We start from the raw sequence: 7,373 nt of genomic DNA, 5'->3' as shown, positions 1-7,373 counted from the left end.
GGTGTTAGTAATAACCTGTAAAATGTTGATTAGTTTCAGAAATTATGTGAAGGAGCTGACCTTGGTTTTAACTGAATCAGCTCAGGCAAAACTTGAGGACAGAGGAAAGTCTCAAGGAAGATCCACATTCTGGAACTTAGTTATGAAGAAGCTGCTGGAAAAGCAAGTCTAGTGAGCTTCAAAGTTATTTGCCTTTGTTTTCCTTCTACTTATTTTTCTACATTTATATTTTTGAGGCTGCAATCCAATGAAGATTTGTGTACATGCTTAATCTTACTACAAATAACGCCACTGAAATAAGTCTGCCTCTGAAGTTAGACACGTGCATCAGTCTTTATGTAGATACAGAAGTAAATACTACAGGAATAAGCAGCAGATGGTAAACAGTCTTAAAATCTGTGAAGTACATACTGGTTTAAGGTAAAATAGTGTCTTAAAAATAGTCTTCATCATACTTTAAAGTCAACTCAAGAGAACAGCAACAGAGAAAATTAGAAGTTTTTAACAAATTACATAAGGAGTAGATTGAGAGAATTATTTCATCTGGGAAAGATGGCTGCCAGGAGCATGACAACAGCCTACAGGTGTGTACATCTTTGGTTAAAAAAAAGATGCACGTTAGAGAGAGAAGGCAGAAAATAATGGGCTTCGTTTGCAGCTACAGATTGCTTGGTTAGATTTTCAAGTAGCCTTGCTATCGCAGATATTTTTGGGATATCTCAGATATTTCAGATAGCCAAGGTGTCTCAGAACATATGTATTTGATGTCACTGAACTTCGTAAGAACAGGTTTGAGAAACATCTGTCAGGCACATCTGGGTATATCATGGTCTGGGTTACCTCTGGAGTTTCCCTTTTCCTCCTCCATTTCTATATGGTTTAGCTACATTATTTCTTTAATGTTTATCTAAAGAAGCTTTGAGAGACACAGTTACTCAGAAAATACTTACAGGGAAAAATATTAAAAACAGCTGGTAAGTGTGAGATTCAGAAGAAGTTTATCACCATAAGTAAATGAAAGGCTAATTCCTTGTCTCACTTATGGACAGCGGAGGACAAAAACAACAAGGAATATCTCCCAGAGCAAGCAGATGCACTATGAGATGTCTGCAAATGGATTTTAAACCAGAACCTTTATTTGTTTGACAGGAAAGATAGACAGAAGTCCTAGAACATGCAAAGAACAATCCAGACTATCTAAATTATCCACACTAAGTTCCGTTTGCCATATTCTAAGAACAATAACGACAAAATTTTAAAGCTATTGAACAACAGATGTCCTTAGATTGTAAATCAACAAATAGAATAGAAAGAATATGAATTCACTTTGTAATGAATGCCAATATAATCCCTTAGCTATACATGTTAAATATAGTATCAGTATTTAAAAAAAACCCCTTAATCTCAGTACTAATAATTTGATTTTTTTTCCCAAAATTTATGCAATTCTCCAGCTTTAAAAATTATATTCATATTGTAATTTCTAGACTGATGGAGGGAATATATGCACCCTTCCTAAAATCTGCTGCTTGCAGCTATTACTATGGTAGGTTTTTAAAAGTTATTTTAAAGTCATACACCATTAAGATAGCGTAAAGCATCTGTTTCTATTAATATGCTGGTGAGATGAAGTCAGATACATTATGCGGTAAAGGCTACTGTTTCACAAGTGGCAGTAGCTTTCTGCGGTTGTACATTTTTGCAGTTAATTCCCTATTTAGCCATTCACTTTTTTCCCACCATTACTTCTTTTCCAAGAAAGTCATCGTAGGAGAGAGCGTTTCCAGCCAAGCTACTTGAAAAGTTTCAGAAGTTTTGCCTTGTAAGTACTTAACCAGAATAGTACCTGTTATCCCTCTGAGGAATTTCTGGAGGTGGCAGGAGTCCCAGCACAGGAACTGTTGTATAACTCACTTTGCTCAGTCTTCTAGGCAGTTTACTTATTGTTAGATTTTTGTTTTGCTTGTTTGCACTAAAATGGTCTGAAAGAGAGATCCCATTTAAAATAAACACATAAACAGAGAATTCACCATTTCAGTAGGACAGGGAGCTGAAGGCAGCTCTATCATCCATATGAGCCTCACTTCAGGAGACACTAAACCACAGGACTTGCACACAATGTGCAGTGCAGCAATGCGGGACAGAGAACGGGATTATGAGTTTAATATTATAAAGCAGAGCTGTCTTGTCATTAATTGCAGCCAAGGCAGCTATGCTCCTTCACATCTGTAGTGTCCCTGGAGTGTTATTCATTACATAATTTCTACCTTGCCGAGCTGTTCTTAAATAGTTACCTCGCTCACTAATGAACCCCCCAATGTAACGGCTACTTGTATATGTTTATATATATTCCCTGTTTACTAGCTCACCTGGTGTGAAATGTAAAATAGCTGCAGACCTTCAGATCTAATTACCGGTAATCCTCAGCAAATCCTTGATATTAATCAAATATTCTATGATTGCCAGCTGTCACATTTATCTTTGCAGCTTATACAATCACAGTAAAGCCAATTTCAGGAAAAAATTCTAGCTGTCCATTGCACTAAGTCTCCTGAGAAATTTGATGCTCTTTCTGCTGTCTGGATAGTCTTTGTTGTTGTTTTTTAAAGATCATGCTCAACAGTGGAAAGTCTCTTAAGAAAGTCTCTCGTGTTATTCACATGCAAATATGTATGAATCTAAAAAAAGAAAAACAAAAATTACAGGAAAACCTCAAAGTAAATAATCAACTTTGAATAAGATTTTATACTTATTATCTGCTTTTAAAGGAGTGGTGGAAGGTACGTGCTATTTCAGAAAAGAGTCCTAACCAAGAAGCACCTACGAGGCAATTCCATTACTACTTACTATCTTGTATTTATATTAGAAAGTGCCATCAGTGCTTTACAAACAAAACCAAAAATGGCCCATCCTGAAGAATTTCGAGAGTAAGTTAAAGGCACTAGCTGAATATAACAGAAATAAATAAATGAATAAAGCACAAAGTGGCAATGCATTAATGATGAAAGTTGCCATATTTCTTGGGTGCAATAGAAGGAGGATTTAAAAGAGAATAAAGATGCTGTTCTGCAAATCTGTGTAGAGAGCTCCTTGTACAAAAGGAGATTTGAGTGGATTGGCTTCCACAGAAACGTAATTTTTATGTAGTGCAGGTGATGGACCATTAGTAGGTCTGAGGACCAGTGGACCTAAAAGGCTGGCATACTGTAGTTTATCAGAAGTGAATAGCGGATTACAGAAGGATCACAAAATAGGTCATCAAATAACCTCGTTTTAATATTCAAAAATATTTATAAATAATAGGTATTTCTAGGAGGTTTGTTAGATGGAATGGAGGTGCAGGCTTCAGATATGCTATTACAGCACTGCTATACAATAATTATCAATAAAATATAGTAACCCATCAATGCTGATACAAGTTTGTTTTTCTACGTAAACTGTAGAAAAAGAATACTCCCAACAAGAATAGCCAAATTGCATGGTAGTTAAATAGCCAGATATGGGAAGGGAATATTTATGAACGTGAATGAATACCTGTGGGCTACCACAGCACAGGATGTGTAATTAAGCTATTTGTTTCTTTTTGCTGTGCCAGATCATAATTATGTGGTTCTGTTTGACTTTCGAATTAGAGTTACTAATGAATGGATGTGCCCCTAAGTTTGCTGCTTTACTGACTTTATGAGTAAAACCCAAAATTTATGCTACACAATATAGATTAAGCTGAAATAACAGTTTCCTAGACCTGAAAAAGAGAATGGAAGAGTAACGGAAAGACACCAACAAACATTTGAAAGAGCAGCAGAGGGTTTTACACAGTGAAAGGTTAAGGGTGTAACCCAGACTGGTGGAGGGATCAGCATTCCCTGATCCCATTTTCCTCCCAAGTACGATCACAGACTTGTTTCAAGTAACAGAAGACAGTAGTATCAGCATAGAAATCCCAGGAATAATGGTGATTGTAGCAGCCACAATACAAAACCTTCTTCCAACCCACACAAACCCACTAAACTGTAAAGAAGGGAGAAGTTACGCCATCAGCACCAGCCAACCAAAACACATTTGTGTGGCTTGGAAGATGAATCTTTTCTCCTACTTCTACAATCTGCCAGCATGAATATTTATCAGATGTCTTAACAGTGACACAAAAACATGCTCACAGTTCTTTAAACAATGATGTTTGTCCCGACCTGTCAGTCTGCTGAGTTTGAAAAATTTTTATGTAACTAGTCCATTTGGACTTCTGTTATTTCAAACAAGTTGGAGCACATGCCTCTTCATAGAAGTGCTTCAATTTTAGTTATCTTTTGATATGTAACAGGATCACAGTATAAAACCAAACATAACTATTGATAATTTAGATTATGGGGTTTTTTTGGGTGGTAATTTGTCTCCAAATCCACAGTCATACTCTTCTTTCAGTCTAGAGACCCTAGTGGGGTCACATTAATTGTACTCTGTTACCTTCACTTAGTTATTTCTAAATCCAATTTAAACGTCCCTTCCTCTTCGCGTGAACTCTGACAAAGTTCAGCTGAAGCTTTCTTTGTGTCCTAATAACATCAGTCTTCAGAGTCAATGGTTACATTATCGTCTTACCAGGAATTCTGTATTCTTAGACCTATTCTAATTTTTTAACAGTCTTAGTTATATCTGTCTTGTAATTATGTCAACATAATTTTATGATATACAGCATAATAAATATTGTACTGTATGCTTTATATAACTGTTTAAATACCTAATGCGTCTATAATTATAATTTATGGAAATGAAAGAGACTGATCAGAGGCATTTAACTTTGCTCAGTTAACACCTTCAGCTAGGACTGTACAAATAGGCTCTTCAGAACGTTTGCAAGGAAGAAAAGCTGAAAACCAGTGTTGAAATGTCAGAAATGTAAGCAAAAAATTTCAGTGTAGTTTGAAACATGTCTTCACTGAAAAAGCCATACAGTTAATCATGATTTTTGCCTTTTCTGACTGACCACAAACCTGTCTTTTTCAAGTTGTGAATTTACTTCTTTGGAATTTTAAATGCTTTCGAAATTCCCATGGCTTTTCCCTGAAAAGAGGACAAATTTGAGCTTAACAGGCAATGAGGTGAGAACAGAACTTAGAGGTAATGTACTACTGAAGGAGCTTTATCCTGTGACAACAATTAAAATCTTACTTGAATATTGTACAAAAAAAAAAATTAAATCAGAGCAAACTAGCCAATCCGGGTGTTAATAGCACTGTGCATGATTTACTGTTTAGTCCTTAACAAAAAACCCCATGAATTGACTGCAAAAAAATAAAAAATTCAGCTCTGCTGGCAGAGCTTTTGTAGCAGGTTTAGATCCTTATCCCATGCTTCTTATTGTGTATTACATCAAGTTATCCTGAGACCTACCTGCCTTGAAGTCCCAAGTTTTTAAACACACTAGAAAAAAAAGGAAGGCACTACTAAAAACTGTGCCCATCAGGAGGGCATAAGGAAACAGAGAATTAATTAATCCCTTTGTGAATAGCCACTTGGTGGTTTGCCATGAGAATGAAGAGCACAGAAATGTAAGTTGCAGTATTGCAGCCTACTGGAAACACAAAGAAAGAGCTATTAAATAATTGCAATTCCTAAAGCAGCTTAAATTTCCTCATTATAGAATTCAGCCTAACTACAAGGTGGCCAGGGAGCAGAGTAAAAGCTTTTATTTCAGCAAGGAAACCTGAATTACATCCAAGAAAATCGCAACTCCTCTGTCCACAGACTTCCCAGAAATAACGTACTTACCCCAAAGTTCACCTGCCTCTGCCATCACTCATGGGGTGGAACACAGTTCTGCACACCACTCTATGTTATTTTGCCCCCAGTTTAGTGAGAGTCCGACAGCAAACGAGTCCTGTCTGGGTAATCATGTAGTGGTCACTGTTCATTTGCAAGTCACGTGGACCCATGACCCGTATGGCACCTTGCTGCTGCTGCTGCAGGAATGCCGCGGTGCTGCGCCGGGACGCTCCCACGGTGGGAAGGCAGCGTCTCAGAAAGGTGAAGGTGCGTGTGCAGCAATGCAATGGCAGAAAGCAAGATTTGCCTCTTGTGCAACTTTTTCAAGGCAACCATGGAGCTCTCAGCCATGTTGCTTCCACAGTCTACTTAGCAGGGATCTCACTATCTATTTGTTCAGAGCACTGGCCAACAAGAGCATCTGATAAAGCGTGCGAAGACGTGACTGCGCTCCACGAGAGCCGGGGCCCAGGTTCCCTGGATTCAGGCTGCAGGGCAGGGAGAGCCCACCATGCGCTGTCTGCTCACAGTGAAGCGTTACGATTGCTGTCTACAGTACTGCTCCAAATAGAGACTGACTGACCCGCCTGACAAAACCCAATGCTGAGTTGTGTGGCTCAACAAAGCAATTTCTTTTCCTAGAGGGCTGGGATTACACAGAATCACAGAATGTCAGGGATTGGAAGAGACCTCAAAAGATCATCCAGTCCAATCCCCCTGCTGGAGCAGGAACACCCAGATGAGGTTACACAGGAATGTGTCCAGGCGGGTTTTGAATGTCTGCAGAGGAGACTCCACAACCTCCCTGGGCAGCCTGTTCCAGTGTCTGTCACCCTCACTGAGAAGAAGTTCCTTCTCAAATTTAAGTGGAACCTCTTGTGTTCCAGCTTGAACCCATTACCCCTTGTCTTACTGTTGGTTGTCACCGAGAAGAGCGTAGCTCCATCCATTACGGACTGATTGCGGGGCAGCCTGTTGCAATGGTTGGATGAGGAGTCATACCTGCAGCACTGCAGGAGCAGCGAGGGGCCAGCACAACAGCCCCAGGAGTGTTTCTCAGCGACTGAAGCAGCAGTTCTGCCTGGAAAGCAGAACCAACCGACCATATTCCAGTGCAGATGCTACACCATGTGCAGCAGCAACTGTTTTGTAGTGAGTAAATGCGTGCGCGTCTGCCACTCACGGCTACAGTCTGCAGTAGTAGCAGGCAGTAATTACTGCAGTAATCATATCAAAGTAATTAAATCTAAAGTTTGAATACCAACATACTATTACTGAAGCACAGTGTCATTCTCGCCTCATAAATTATTATGCTTTGCTTGATGCTGAAAGTACTACATCCCACAGACACATTACTTAGCAGATAAGATCATTACTCATCATAGCCAAGATTTACTACATGAGAACTAGAGCACTGTCCTAAATCCAGCTACTGCAAGTGCAACAATTAGTATTACTATTACGTGATTTTCACATTTAGTAGGGTATTTTTTACAAGTTTCTGAAGAGTGGAGAACAGTTCCAAAGCAATTATTAAAGCGTGTTAGAAAGAATTATGCAGAGGGACGCTTCCTGACTTGCTCGGCTATCCCATTATCACAGACCTCTCT

Source organism: Caloenas nicobarica, chromosome 6 (genome assembly GCF_036013445.1).
Source record: "Caloenas nicobarica isolate bCalNic1 chromosome 6, bCalNic1.hap1, whole genome shotgun sequence".
NCBI lineage: Eukaryota > Metazoa > Chordata > Aves > Columbiformes > Columbidae > Caloenas > Caloenas nicobarica.
This window is presented reverse-complemented; position numbering follows the sequence as displayed.